Source organism: Typopeltis vanoorti, chromosome 4, assembly GCF_054136105.1.
Source record: "Typopeltis vanoorti isolate ZY-2024b chromosome 4, IOZ_Tvanoo_1.0, whole genome shotgun sequence".
NCBI lineage: Eukaryota > Metazoa > Arthropoda > Arachnida > Uropygi > Thelyphonidae > Typopeltis > Typopeltis vanoorti.
In genome coordinates this window covers 126297249-126313751 of record NC_143552.1, presented here as the reverse complement: position 1 = coordinate 126313751, position 16503 = coordinate 126297249, and the positions used below count along the sequence as shown (strand labels likewise).

General features: G+C 36.0%; 1 protein-coding gene across 3 annotated transcripts in view; it reads right to left on the bottom strand.

The window, feature by feature from the left end:
* The window catches only part of LOC150107659 (calmodulin-binding transcription activator 2-like), a 790456-nt gene that overhangs the window by 75689 nt on the left and 698264 nt on the right, over window positions 1-16503 (bottom strand). The gene's annotated exons all lie outside the window — the stretch shown is intronic.

The following is a 16503-nucleotide window of genomic DNA, read 5'->3' as shown; positions in this document are numbered from 1 at the left end:
AGTCATTCTTTTTTCACTATCATTCATTCTTTCGATTTTTTTTACTTGCGATTTCTGCACCACGCCATTTCTACTTTCATTCGTTCTCTCAATTTCGTTTCTTTCCGCCTCACTTTCGTCCCTTTTAACATCCGTTACGGTTGTCAAATCGCTCATTTTCTTTTTTCCTGATTTTTTAACATTTTTTCGCCTGTCTTGCTCGCCATCCTTCTCTTTCAAACATGCACTCGCGACACAATCGGTACTAGCACTTTCTGTCATCAACTTCATATTCGCATTTATCAATTCCTCGTTCAGGTCACATTTTGCACACACCCTTCTTCCATCCGCACTAAACATCCACAAATCATTTATGTAATCGAAGGAATACATATAACAGACCTCACACTTAACGAACCGACTGACCGCCGCCATTTTTTTTTTTTTTTCTTTTCTCTGCAAGTTACTAGGTCTAATATTAACGTTTTCGTATTTAGTTTAAGCAAGAAAAAAACCCCACACTAATAATATCGGTAGCGTACAACGTTTACAGCCGCTCTTACTTAAACAATTACGCATATATACTTAATTATTCCTAGTAAAACTTATCTGAATCAGGAGCTCTTCAAAACACGTTCGTAGCGCTTGACCCACTAGCGCCCTCATGTAGAAGGGAAGCAAATAATAGGAGAATTACAAACGGAACAATCAGAGCTGCATTACGTATTGATTGAGTTAGATGTTAACAAGGCTGTGGGAATGGATAAGGTATCATTATACATTTTTAAGGAATGTACAAATGAGTTAGTATTCCCTTGACCTGATTATTTAATGAAAGTCTTACAATGGAAAAGGTTCCTAAGGAATGGAAAGAAGGTAAAATAGTATCATTCAACAAGAATGGTTCTAGGACAGATGTTTCTAATTATAGATCATTCCATATTTGTAGTTGTAATTAAGATCTTCCTGAACTGGTTAGGAAGAGAACAGGATTAGATTGATTGACAAAGGATTTTTTATGATGGTCAATATGAGTTTGTTAAGGATAGGTCTTTTAGTAATCTGTTTGCATTTTATGATAACATGACAAATGAGCTGGATAAGAGATATTCATATACAGTGATTTTCTTGGACTTTATAAAGCATTTGATAGATTACATCAAGCTGCAGAAGATGGGAATGGATATTAGACTGGTTAGAAAGACTGGCCCACTGAAATACTAGAAAGTGATATAATGGGCCAGTGTCTCAAAAAAGGAATGTAAACAGTGGTGTGGTTTAGAGTTTTGTTCTTGGGTCTCTTCTGTTTAACTCGTTTGTTAATGATGTTTCATGTGGACTGACTGAGAATGTTCTCTTATTTACTGATGATGCAAAGTTGGAAAGAATTATAACAAGTATTGTTGATGTTAATTTCCTTCAGAAGATTTTGAATAGACTTTTAGTTTGGATAAATAAGTAGGAAGATTGTAGTTTTAGCATTAATAATGTGTTGAATTTTGAAGTACATAGATATAAAGCTGTGTTTACTGTATTGGTGTACTACGCTTTATGAAGTGTGTGACATTCGAGATATGGAAGGTGAGTTGACAGTGGACTGAAGTTTAGAGGATATCCTGCAAGTGTATGATATTTGAAATATGGAAAGTGAGTGTAGACTAAAGTTTAGAGGATACACTGCAAGTGTTGTAAGACTGAACGTCATATTGCTGCTGTGATAATAAGTATGCTGGCAGACTGTATAAAGCACTGATCAGCAGACTACATATGGATTATTGTGTTCAGATGTGGGTGCCTAGTTTTCATTGTGACATGGAAACAGTAGAGAAGATCCAGAGATGAGTGACCAAGACAATATCAGGACTTGGAAATATTAGTTATATGGAGCGATTGGGGGAATGTAAATTGCAGAGTTTGGCAGGTGGGCAAAAAAAGGATATACTTGAACATTTAACTAGTGAGAGGCTTTTATTGGATTAATCCAGCAGGGATTATATAGAAAGAGTGGCAAGTGAGAAGGGAAGAACTAGAGGTTATTCCCAATAGTTATATAAATATATAGGGAAAAAGAGTGTGAGGAGTAGATTTTTTACACAGAGAGTGGTTATTGAGCAAATGAGTAGAATGCATTATGAATGCTAAGCATGTAAAGGAGTTTAAGGTTCAATATGATAAATAAACTGTTAGTTAAATGGACCTCCCAGGATGAGAAAGCTGACTCCATGCAGGTTGATATAATAATAATAACAACTCTCCTTAATTGTATCTCTACCTTGATGCAGTAAGGAGGCTTGTGTGCACTAATGACCTCAAGAGCTATGCTAGCAGTAGCTAAGCTACTGGTAGGGACTCCCTAGCCGGACAGGTTGAGAGGTAGAGGCTAGACTAAGAGAGAGAGAGAGAGAGAGAGAGATACTCTGGTCATCCAAGGTTGGGGGTTTTGTGTAAGGCTGTAATTTTTTTACCAAGTAAAAAATTCTATAACTCAGATGCTTAAACTGGAAAATTCATTGGACTAAAACAACAGAAAATAACCAAATAAAGATAAAAGTAACTGATGAGGAATCTCGGACATTTTAAAAGTAGCCATGTGGAATGTGCAAAACATAAATGTGCAAACCATTAAGCTTGAGCTGCAAAAAAAAGAAACAACTGTGGAGGAAATTTAAAGAAAGGGGTGACTTGCAGGCACATGAACGGTATAAAGTGCAGGCCAGAAGGGTAACGAGTGTGGTAAAAACAGCAAAAGCCGATTATGAAAGGAAACTAGCTATGCAAGCAAAAGAGAATCCCAAACAGTTCTTTCAATATGCTGCAAGCAAGAAAAAAACTGTACAAGGCAAAATGATTTTAAGGAATGACGATGGTAAGGAGGTCACTGAACCAGTCGATATAGTGGAGTTACTGAGCGCGCACTTTGCAAAAGTATATCATCCAGCTGGTGACATTGAAAAAATGAAGGAGCCATTAGTTTATACGGGAATTGTGATGAATGAAGTGGAAGTGAATAGTCTATTACAGAACCTTAATGTGAATACATCTGTGGGATTGGATGGTATACCGGCACGGGTCTTGCGTGAAGAGGCTAAGGAATTATCAGTGCCCTTGACCATGTTGTTTAATCTGAGTCTCGGGTCTGGTTTAGTCCCGAAGGCATGGAAAGAGGGGAAAATAGTTTCACTGCATAAAGGAGGATCCAAGACTATGGTTGCAAATTACCGACCGATCAGCATATCAGGAGTTGTTGTCAAGGTCTTGGAGAAAGTAATCAAGAGAAAAATACAGGAATGGATTGATGAAAATGAGATACTGTACAGGGGACAGCATGGCTTTGTAAAGGGTAGATCATGCCTGAGTAACTTGCTCAAGTTTTATAACAAGGTGACAGCTGAACTGGATAAGGGAAATGGGTTTACAGTGATACTGCTGGACCTGGCAAAGGCGTTTGACAGGATACCACATGGAATTCTAATCCATAAACTACAACATATGGGAATGGATATAGGGTTGGTGAGATGGATAGATGGGTGGTTGATGGAGAGATATCAAAGAGTGGTTTATTCAGGAGTGGAGTCCAAAAGACGGCCTGTGACTAGTGGGGAGCCGCAGGGTTCTGTTCTTGGACCACTGCTGTTTAATCTGTTCATTAACGATATAGGGAAGGATCTAAGTGGAACAGTTCATTTGTTCGCTGATGATGCAAAGTTGGGGAGGGCAATAGTGAATGCAGAAGATGTCAAAGTCTTCCAGGATGACTTGGATAGATTGGAGTTCTGGGTTAAGGAGAATGGATGTCAATTTAATGTGACAAAATGTAAGGTTATGCATTTTGGGGTGAAAAGATTAGCAGCAGTATACCACATGGGTGGAACTGTACTCCAAGAGATTGATGAGGGCCAGGGACTTGGGAGTGTTGGTGGATAGGGAGATGAAGTTTAGGGGGAACATTGCGAAAGTAGCTAAATCAGCTCATCAACTCACTTGGTTGTTGAAAAATACCTTGACGAGCAGAGACAAGCAAGTTATTGTACCTCTGTACCGAGCCTTGATAAGACCTCATCTTGACTACTGTGCCCAGATTTGGTCACTTCGGTTCCTTCTCGATGGGGAGGAGGTGGAGAGGATCCAGAGGTGAGTGACTAAGATGACAGCAGGTCTATGGAATGAACCATATGAGAACAGGTTGAAGATTTGTGGGTTGCAGAAACTGGTTGATAGGCAGAAAAGGGGAGATATGATTGAGATATTCAAATTTCTAAAAGGATTCTATAAGATTAATTCAGAGGATATTTTTGAGATCAGGACTGGTGGTGGGAGAACTAGGGGACACCTATGGAAGCTGGGCAAGAGTGTGGTTAGCAGTGGTGTCAGAGCTAGGTTCTTTACTTTTAGAGTGGTAAATGAGTGGAATAAGCTGCCAGAGTCTGTTGTGGGTGCTATGACAGTGAGCGAGTTCAAGGCAAGGTATGATAGATACTGTGAGAATGTCGTATAGTTGTGTGGACATGATGTTTAGGGCCTCCCTCGATGAGTCTAAGGACTCCCTGGAGTAGCCCGAAAATAATAATAATAATAATAACAACAAAGGAATTAGAATTAGTAAAACAACTAAAAACTAAACGTATTAATATAGCCATGATAACAGAAAAAAAAAAAGAAATTAAACAGAACAAAAGATATAGATCATTTTACTATGCTATACAGAGGTGTGGACCAACACATCAGAGCTTCTAGTGATGTGGTCATTTTAATCGATAATAAATGGAAAAATAGAATAGAAAAGTACAATTTTGTAAATGATCTGATTATAACAGTTAAATTAAAAACAAATAGAAGCTACTTAAATAACATAGGAGTATATGTCCCTGAAGAAAGTAGGAAAGAGGATTTCAAACAGTTTTATGAAGAACTACAAAATCAGTTAAATGAATGTAATGAAAATGACTATATATTAATAGTAGGCAATCTTATTGCTAGAGTTGGAAATAATCTAATCCCAACTGTCTTAGGAAAATATGGAGAAATTTGCATGAACAACAATGATCAAGAAATATTAGACTTCTGTACTTTCAATAATTTTAAAATTACGAATACTTTTTTTTTTCGAAAAAAGAATATAAATAAATATACTTGGAATGGCAGAGGAACAAGATCTATAATTGATTATATCATTACTAATCAGAAGCTCCACGAGTGAGAGACGTACACGTTTACCGAGGAAGTGAAATTTTTTCAGATCATTACTTAGTAGTCTCTAAAATAGAAATACTAGCAAAATGGAGAAAGGAAGTAAATAAGAAAAAATAAGAAATGGAACAAGTATACAAGGTATATCTATTACAAGAAGAAAGCATTAGAATGCTATATCAATCACAACTAATATATTACCTAAGACAAGCCCAAATTGGTGAAGATATAGAAGAATGGAAAACTTTAATACAGATTATCTATAAAGTAGTTCTGAAGTACTTGGAAAGAAAAATAAAATATTAAAAAGAAAAACATTAAAAATCTGGAACACAGATATAGAAAATTCAATAAAAGAAAAACAAATAACATACAAATCACTCCTTTAAAAACATACAAAGGAAACAAGAAAATATACAAAAACAAAAGAAATATAGCTAAAACCATAGTACAGAAAGCTCACCAAGATTCTTGGGACAGATTTATTAATAAAATAGAAGACAAGACAAGACATTATTATTATTATTATTATTATTATTATTTTGACACCTCCAGGGAGTCCAAAGACTCATCGAAGGAGAGTGTGCCGACAGCATCGAACGATTGGCCCCCTTCCAACTACTAACCTACAACATAGCCTACAAAATATTAAGGAAATTAAACAACAAAGAAAGAGACAGAGCACAAATCAACATAATACAAGAGAAACAATGAATTAAAAAATGAAAAAAAAAAAATTTAAGGTATACCCAAATTTAATAACAGAAAATAATAATGAAGAAATTAGTACTAATATAAAACCAATAAAATTGGAAGAACTAAAAGAAGCAATAAAGGTATCAAAAAACAGAAAATCAACCGGATTAGATGGCATAAATACAGAGCTTTTGAAATATGTCAGAGAATACTGACATCACAGATTCTTAAAATTAATAAATAACTGTTGGAAGAAATGTGAGGTTCCATCAGATTGGTTAAAAGCTAAGGTTATATCTATATTTAAGAAAGAAGACAGAGATGATTATGGAAATTACAGAGGAATAAGTTTATTAAATACAGGTAACAAAATTTTAAATACAGGTTACAAAATTTGCACTAAAATCCTGACTAAAAGACTTAGCCATGTTGCAAACAATCTACTCTCAGAAAAACAAAATGTCTTCAGACATGGAAGATCATAGACAATATTTATGTGTTAAAACAAAAAGACAAGAATTTAATTTAGAGACTCGTATGGCTTTTATAGATTATGAGAAAGCTTTTGATAAAACACACAGAGAAATGCTATGGAATATAATGAAAAAACAAGGATATTCATTACATTTGGTACAAGCTATACAAAGTTTATAAAAAGATACAAAATTACAGTTATGGTTAACTGTAATTTTGTATTTTCTCTCAGCCGATCCTCATAACTATCCTTGTACAGTCCTGAAACCATCTTTGTCATCTGTCTTTGTATCCTTTCCACAGTTAATTTATCCCCTTCAAATCCTGGGGACCAAATCTGAGAACAAATTTTTAAAAGTTAACCAAAGAACTGTTATCAATACAATGCTGTATGCAGATGATCAGATTATAAGACAATGAAGACAACTTTCAAAAATCAGCTTACAAGTTAAACAAAATAAGCCAACAATACAATTTAAAAATCTCACAAAAGAAAAAGTCATGGCATTTAAAGGTCAAGATCATGTTAGATCAAAAATAGTTACAGAAAATAAAATAATAATAGAACAGATGACACAGTTTAATTATTTAAGCTGCATAATAACATATCTAAAAGATATAGATGAAAAAATAAAGAAATTTCAGAAAAATCTGTGGAACAATTAAAAGGACACTGAATAAAAAGGACGAGAAACTCAACCCAACCCTTCTCTATTATATGGTTCAGAAACATGGAAGTTAAAAAGAAAGATGAAAGTAAAATACAAGGTGCAGAGATGAGATTTTTAAGAGCAATAAAAGGATGTACAAAATTGGACCATATAAGAAATAAAGACATCAGAAAAGAACTAGATATTTATAATCTAAATGAAAAGATCAAGGAATATAGAGAGAAATGGAAAAACATCTGTTTAGGATAGAAAATATCAGCTACCAAAGAAGTGGATAGAGAGAGAGAGAGAGAGGAAGAACAGTGGTAAGATGGAAAGACCAGTGAAGCCAGAACAGCAACTGCCTAATCCTTGAAGAGAAGAAGAAGAACGACAACAACGACACAGTTTTCACACAATGACTTTAAATTAAAGAGGTACTATTAGCAAATCCTTTTTGGTAGGTGCTAATAGTACCTCTTAAATATAAGAGGTACCAAAAGGAAACCTGGAAGACCAGCCTTAAGGTGGGAAGATCCAATGCTTAAGAAAGTTGGAAGAAAATAGAGAAGAAAGGCCCAAGACAGGAATAGTTGGACTCTTTATGACTTGCAATCATGGAGAAATCCTGACTGAAATCACAGGTCCATTAAGGTAATCAAGGTAATTAGCAAATCCTATCCTGGAATTTTTTGGTTCGATATTGTTAATAAATTCACTTCGGTTAAATTTATTCTGGCCATATAGTCAGTATATAGAGTATTCTGAAAAGTGCTGATCAGATAATTAGCCCACATGTTGTCACACAGAACTTTATCATTTCCTAATATGTACAAGGAACGTCCAGAAAGTAAGTTCCATTTTTAAATATTTTCACTGCAGCGCTGCAATCGCAATGGTGTGCATGCATGCATGCTGAGTTTGTTGATTCGTTAGCAAGGAGTTGGCGCCATTTTCAGACATTCTCGCAGTGTGTACGCTTCTTGGTGTGTGTTTATAATGTCTAAGAAAATCGAATCACCTGCCACATGTGAAATTAGGTCAGTTATCCATTTCTTGAATGCAAGGAACGTTAAAGCAGCTGAAATTCATTGGCAAATCATTGAGGTTTATGGAGAACACGCAATGAGTAATTCAATGGTATGAAGATGGGTAACACCTATTAATGAAGGAAGGACAGGTATGCACGATGATGAACAGAGTGGGTGACCATCTTTAGTGACTGACGATTTGTTGCGTTCAGTTGAAGAGAAGATTCAACAGAATAGGGGATTCACTATGATGTCACTCTTGCTGCAATTTCCAGAAGTTTCACGTTCATGTCTTCATGAAATTGTGTCAGAGAAACTGAATTATCGGAAATTGTGTGCACACTGGGTGCCAAAGTTGCTTACAGAACAACACAAAGTAAATCAGCTGGGCAGTGCGTTGAAATTCTTGCCATGCTACCATGAGGATGGCGATGCATTCCTGAGTAGACTTGTCACCGGGGACAAGACTTGGGTGCCGCATGCAACCCCTAAATAGAAACAACAGTCCAGGAGTGGAGGCACACCTCATCACCAGTGAAGACAAAATTGAAGATAACGGTTTCCACTCGGAAAATCAGGTGCACTGTGTTTTGGGACAGACAAGGAATTTTACAGGTAGACTTCTTGGGTCAAGGCTCCACAGTCAATGTGAGTATGTACTGCCAAACCTTTAAGAAACTGCGTCATGCGATCCAGAATAAATGACATAGCATGCTTACCAGGGGCGTTTTTTGATTCATAATAACGCCTGCCCACACACACACACACACACACACACACACACACACACACACGACCGGCGTAACATAACAACTTTTCACCACCTTTAGCTGGAAACAATTCCATCATTCCCCATATAGTCCTGACCTCCCACCAAGAGACTTTCACTGTTTAAACATCTGAAATCTTTCCTTTGTGGCCAGCAGTTTCAAGATGACGACGAAGTCAAAGAAGCAGTCAATATGTGGTTTGCATCACAGGCAGCAACCTTCTACGATGAAGGTATACAAACTCTTGGTGCCCCGTTATGATAAGTGCCTAAACAATGGTGGAAATTATGTAGAAAAGTTGTGAAAGATATCTACTTTAATTTCCAATAAAGTTTTTTTTGTAAGTATATTTTTGTTTCTCTGACAGCCCATCGGAACTTACTTTCTGGATGCCCCCTCATATCTCCTCAAGGGATTGTACTGCATAAACTGATAATTCAATAAAAAGTTTTTATTACTACCTTCTTATCAAATAATTGTATTATCATCATCAACATTTTCACTTGCTAATATTTATCCTCAAGGGTAAGGTACAATTAAAGTGTCACATAATTAAGTTTATGTTATTACAAGCTTCTCATCAACAATTTTCTTTCAAATTAATTTATTTGTCAGATCTCACTGCATGGCATTATAACTGCAACTAGGTCTTGTCTTCCTCTGAGTTTTTTCCCTTCCATCTTGGCACTGAATACTTGTGTTGAGAAAGAGAGCAGTAAGATTAGCATTTAAGTGATCATTCAAATAATTGTATCATCAACATTTCATTTCCTAATATTTATCCTCAAGGGTAAGGGACAATTAAAGTGTCACATAATTAAATTTATTATTACAAGCCTTCAAAGGAATTGTATAAATTTAGCTGGCTCCATATCAAGGTTAAAAACTTACTGTATATATAAGTATCATACATCTATCATACGCCGACCTGGTTGGCCAAGTGGATAGCGTATCCGCTCTCCAGCCAAAAGGCTGTGGGTTCGAATTCTGCCATGCCATGGATGTTTGCAATTGTCTGTGGAAATACCAGTGGTGGTTGGTGGTAGATGCCATTGGTGTAGTTGGTGATTGGATGGTGGAGACAGAGTTGTAGAGCAGGTGCTCTTCCCTTGATGAGTCCTTGGACTCCATGGAGGTGTCAAATAGTAATAATAATAATAATAATAATAATTCGTTAATGCTGATGACATCAAGTTCCTTTTTGATATCTTCATTTCTAATATGATTCTTCCATGCCATCTTTTCATTCTAATTTTTTCAGAACCTTCATATCTGTGGTCTTGATTATACTTTATTTGCAATTCAAATTTTGAATGTATAAAACTTTAATTATAAATTTATATGGTCTTGAAAAGAATTGTATAAACTTAGCTGTATATGTAAAAACTTACTGTATATGTAAGTATCATACATGTACAATAAGTGGAGTAGCTTTAGATGATCTGGAAATCTGGAGACCAAGCATGGCATTTTTTTTTCAAGCCATTTCAAGGTCTTCACTAAGCAGATGGTAGTCTCACATTAGACAACAAAAATCATCTATCCTCTAAAAACATTCACAAACATCTATGCTTACAGTGGGATTTGAATTATATTATTAATAATGGGATCCATATACTGCATATGATTAATAAAAGTGGAGACAGTACACTACACACACACACACGCCTTACACTTGATTTACATTAAACTATCTTCTGCAGCTTCCTTCAAGAACTCCAACAGCTAACTTGATCTTTATAATGTCCATTTATATCTATAATTGTAGGGTTTTGAAAAGCTTTTTTCTTAGCCTATACAGATCAACAAAACTTAAATAAAGATCCTTGTTATATTCCCGTGATATCTCAATTATCTGACCTGAACTCGGATTATTTTTCCTCAAATTTCTCTCCCATAATTTTCTTAGTCTTTTCTTAAGTATGCTTGCATGAATCTGACTTGGAACACTCAGTAGAAATTTTGTGCTTTTTTTTTATTTTATTTTTTTTTTAAGACCAGAATATCATATTCTAGTCTGGCTACCTTTTAACATTTTAGATTTCTGACAGCTTTATTCTACCCTATGTCCAATAATGAATATAATTTTTCAATGTAATTATTTCAGACAACCAGAATACTCTTTATCTTCAATTTTTATTCATATCATCTTTGATTCCATTCACAGTCATTAATCCCCACTTCTAATATTTTATTTTTATTTTTGTAAATCACTTCCATTTTGCTGCATTATGATATTTATTATAGACTCTTCCTGTGATGGTTAGCTACTTTCACACAAAACTTAACTTTAACACTTTTTTCCTCACGAGTAAGTCAGAAGCTTTCAATACAATTTCTTATTTTTTCAGCACTGCCTTTTTAAAATTCTTGTACATAACAGCATGCTGATTTTTCTTAGTCTTAGATGTGTTACAAAAGAAACATTATCCTTCCTCTACATTATATGACTTTACACTAGTGAATGTAATATAAGTAAATGTAAAGTTATCCACTTTGATGTCATGAGAGATTCACTGGTGTATTATATTGGTAAGATTATGCGAGAAGAAACTGACCAGGCTGGGGATCTAGGAGTGTTAGTAGGCAAAGTTGAAGTTCAGATGCCATATAGCAAAAACTGTGAATTCAACTCAGAGGATAATTGTAATGCTGAAGGAAGCACTGATATATAAGAACAAAGAAGCATTTTTTCTCAATACTTTGATATGAGCTCATCGAGATTATTATGCACAGATCTGGTCTCCAGGTTCCGAAAGTGGAGAGGATCAAAGAAGGATGTTAAAGATGATATCAGGACTGTGGAATGTAAATTATGAGGAGAGATTTAAAATTTGTGGAGAACAAACACTAGCAAACATGAGAAAGAGGGATGATATGACGGAGACCGGCAAACTTCTCATAGAGAACATGATACCAGCAGATAGAATTTTTCATTTTATGGAGGTTGGGAAAAGGACAGGAGGGCATTCATGGAAGTTGAGAATGAATGCACTCAAGAGTGATATCCCTAATTAGTGTAATGAATTAGTGTAAAGTTATGCATTTTGGGATTAAAAGATTACCAGCTGTGCACTACATTGATGGAACAGTACTCCAAGAGATTGATGTGGCTAGGGACTTAGGGGTGTAGGTAGATAGGGAGATGAAGTTCAGGGGACACATTGCTAAGGTGTCCAAGATTGCACATAAGATTACTTGGTTGTTGAGGAACACACTGACATCCAGAGATAAAGAGGTTATTATTCCCCTTTTATAAAGCGTTGATACTTCCACATTTGGATTACTGTGCTCAGGTCTAGTCATCTGGATTCTTTGGAGATGAGGAGGCTGTGGAGAGGGTTCAGAAAAGAGTGACTAAGTTAGTGAGTGATGTAAAAAATGCTCCCTACATTGATAAATTGAGAGCTTGTGGATTGCAGAGGTTGGTTGATAGGTGGAGAAGAGAGGATATGATAGAAACATTTAAATTACTGAAAAGTTTTTATAGGATTGATGCAGGGGAAATATTTCAGCTGTCTGATAGTGATGGAAGAACAAGAGGGAATCCCTGGAAATTAAAGAAGCGTGTGGTTAACAAGGGTGTGAGAACAAAGTTTTTTCCTGTAGGGTGGTGAATGAGTGGAATTCATTGCCTGACTTAGTTGTGAGTTCTTTGTCTGTAAATGAATTCAAGAAGAGATATGACAGATATTGTTTTGCTAGTTTGGGTCTCCTGCAATGAGTCTACTGACTCCATGGAGATACCCGTAATAATAATAAAATAATAATAAATCTGGAGATCACTTGTAATAATAGTAATATCTGAATCTATAGATCACAACTGAGAGAAGTTCAACACTGATTCTTTTTAAAACTTCTGAACACATTTTTCTTTGCATTGTGATACTCATTTTTATCCTGCTGAAAAGTAAATGGTGATTACTTCATATTTTAAATACTCAATATCTGAAACAGAAAGTGGCCTAGTCTGAAGTCATTATTAACAACATAATTCATGAGGCATTACCTATTTCTTAGGCATTTGCATTTTCTCCATATGAATTGAAGCACATTCTTATGTGTAAATATGGTGTTAGCAAGGATCCACCAGAAACTTACAATTATCATCATTAGTTTTGCTCTTTTCTCCAAATATTCCATACAATTTCTATATTATTGAGATTTATTATATATTCTGATGCTTTTATAGTCCAAACAGAAGAATTTTTGAGAAGTTTTTTTTTTTTTTAGAGAGGGCATAGCTCTTGTTGGAAACTTAAGCATCTAAGTAGAAAATAAATCTAAAACATACAGAAATTATTTGGAATATTTATTTGAAGAAAAGAGAGCAGCTAATGATGATAATTGTAATTACCTGGTGTTTTATGGACTGTCATTTTCTTTTCAAAATGGGGAAATTGGATGGTTTCCATTTCCTGTTTTGAAATTTGTCCACACATCATTCTACTTGAAACTTCCTGCCATTGAAAAAATTTGTCTTCACGTTTAGTATTGAATACCATAACTCATCCTGTCATTGAATACCATAACTCATCCTGTTATGGTATTCAATGCTGGTATATAACAAGTTATAGTTAATATTTAGAAGTATCTCACCAGGTATGCTATCCATTTGGAGAACATAGAAATCAGAGATGACCAAGAAAAAGTGGAATGAGGCCAGAACTAGCCATTGAACCTAAATACCTGAATCATTAAAACAGGTGAATCATTACCTTATGATATACCTATTTTAGTTTCTTTGTCCTGGCAACACCAGCTATGTCAATATGGTATTTTTGCAATTCCACTGCTAACTTCATATCCTTTTCAATGAAGTTCTTTATGTTCACAGTGCTTATTTTCAATTCTGTTAGTTATGAGGTCATCCCAGTAGCTGTCTGTTTGCTCAGATTACTTGACAAAAACAGCAAAGACCCAGTCAGCATGATGTTTCACTGTGTCATTCTATCATATTTATGTATGGCTGGATATATGAGGTGTGACTAGTGGTGTGCCACAAGGATCTGTCCTTGGACCACTGCTGTTTAATTTGTTCATAAATGATATAGGAAATGATCTGAGAGGAACAGTTCATTTGTTTGCGGATGATGCGAAGTTGGGTAGGGCAATAGTGAATGCAGATGACGTCAAAATTTTGCAGGATGATTTGGATAGATTGGAGGTCTGGGCTAAGGAGAATGGATGTCAGTTTAATGTGGCAAAATGTAAGGTTATGCATTTTGGGGTGAAAAGATTGGCGGCAGTTTACTGCATTGGTGGAACCGTGCTCCAGGAAATTGATGAGGCACGAGATTTAGGAGTGTTGGTAGATAAGGAATTGAAATTTAGGGGACACATTGCAAAAGTGACCAAAACAGCTCATCAAATCACTTGGTTGCTGAAGAATACGATGACAAGCAGAGACAAGCAGGTTATTGTTCCTCTGTATCGAGCCTTGATAAGACCCCATCTAGACTACTGTGCTCAGATTTGGTCCTAGGTTTCTTCTTGATGGGGAGGAGGTGGAGAGGATCCAGAGGCGAGTGACCAAGATGATAGCAGGTCTGTGGAATGAACCGTATGAGAACAGGTTGAGGATTTGTGGGTTGCAAAAATTGGTTGATAGGCGGAGGAGGGGAGATATGATTGAGACATTCAAATTACTGAAGGGTTTCTATAAAATTAATTCAGAAGATATTTTTGAGAACAGGGCTGGTTGTGGGAGGACTAGGGGACATCCATGGAAACTGGGCAAAAGTGTGGTTAGTAAAGGTGTTAGAGCTGGGTTCTTTACTTTTAGAGTAGTGAATGAGTGGAATGCGCTCCCTGAGTCTGTGGTGGATGCTGTGACAGTGAATGAGTTTAAGGCGAGGTATGATAGGTACTGTATGAATGTCAAATAGTTGTGATGAATATGATTTGGGGCCTCCCTCGATGAGTCCAATGACTCCCTGGAGTTGCCCGTAATAATAGTAATAGTAATAGGTTGATAATCTGAAACTTCACTGATATTAATTACCTCATTTTCCAATGAAAAGGAAAATGTATTCATATATAATGGAGAGATGTTTGCCAAATTGCTTTTGGATAATATTATCAAATTAAATAATCAAATGCAACTTCAAAAATGGTAATTTCAAATATATATATATATATCTTTTGTTGCCAAGATATAATGAAACTGTCACTTCTTTTTCCCCTATACTGTGGCTAAGAGTCACATCCTTCCAGAGGTGGCCCCGTTTTCACAGAACAGTGCAGATCTAGACTGGAAAGTCGAAAAATATTCCAGAGGAAGGCAATGGCAAACCACCTCTTTACCTTGCCAAGAACATTCCATGAACATGCCAAAAATGAGAAAGTATGATATCGTGCTGGATAGTAAGACCCCTGGGCCTGGCATCCAACATGCAACTGGGGAAGAACAGAGGGCTTCCACAAGTAGAACTAGTTTTTATGATGTATCCAGGTCAAACCTGGAAGGAAGCTTGGTCACGGATGTTGCTGGTTGGAAAAGGGAGGCTCCCTGTTTCACAAAAAACCACAGGATTGAAACTTGGAATGTTAGAAGTATGAACCAAGGTAATCTGTAAATAATAAAGATGGACAGGAATGGGCCATTTTCAGTGAGGGGACTATATGGTGTATTACTCAGGACATGAGACAAGTCGAAAAAATGAAGTATCTTTCTTACTCAGGAAAAAGATGGCTAGGTATGTATTGGATTATAATCCAGTGAGTGACAGAATCATTTCTCTCAGAGTGAGTGGACATTCAATGAATATGGCCATCATTCAGGTGTATGCACCTACTACAGAGGCATCAGAAGAAGACATTGAAGAATTTTATGGGAAGTTACAAGAAGTGATAGATGCAGCACCAAAGCAAGATTTATGGCTACTTATTGGAGATTGGAATGCAAAAGTGGGAGAGACCTAAGAACAAGGAATAACAGGTCGTTCTGGTTTATGTATTCGTAACACTGCAGGGAAGAGACTAGTTGAGTTTTGTGCAGAGAATTCTTTCTTTGTTGCTAACACCTGCTTTAAACAGCACAAAAGAAGACTGTATACACATGGATATCACCTGATGGACAACACAGAAATCAAATTGACTATATACTTGGACAAAGAAGATGGAGAAGTGCAATTCAGTCTGTCAAGACTTTTCCAGGTGCAGACTGTGGAACAGGCCATGAGTTATTAGTGGCTACGATACACGTGAAACTACAGAAACTGAAAACAACACAAATGTCTATCAGATATGATATTGGAAACATACCAGCTGAATACAATATTAGCATACAGAACAGATTCAACACACTCAATTTGTGTGAAAGAGAACCAGATGAACTATGGGAAGAGATTAAAGATATAATTAAAACAGAAGCAAAGAAGAATATTCCAACAGTTTGTAAGAAGAAGAAGTCCAAATGGCTGTCAGAAGATGCCATCAAAAATGCTCAGGAAAGGAGGAAAATGAAGATCACAGGAAATTTGCAGGAAGTACGGCATTTGAATGCAGAGTTTCAATGACAAGCCAGAAGAGACAAGGAAAAATATTTTAACCAGGAATGCCAACAAATAGAAGACCAAAACAAGAAAGGAAAAACAAGAGATCTTTTCAAAAAGATCAGAGAACTAACAGGGAAGTTTAGTGCCAAGGTGACAATATTGAAAAGTAAACACAAAGGATATCTTACAGAAGCTGCAAACATCAAAGAAAGATGGA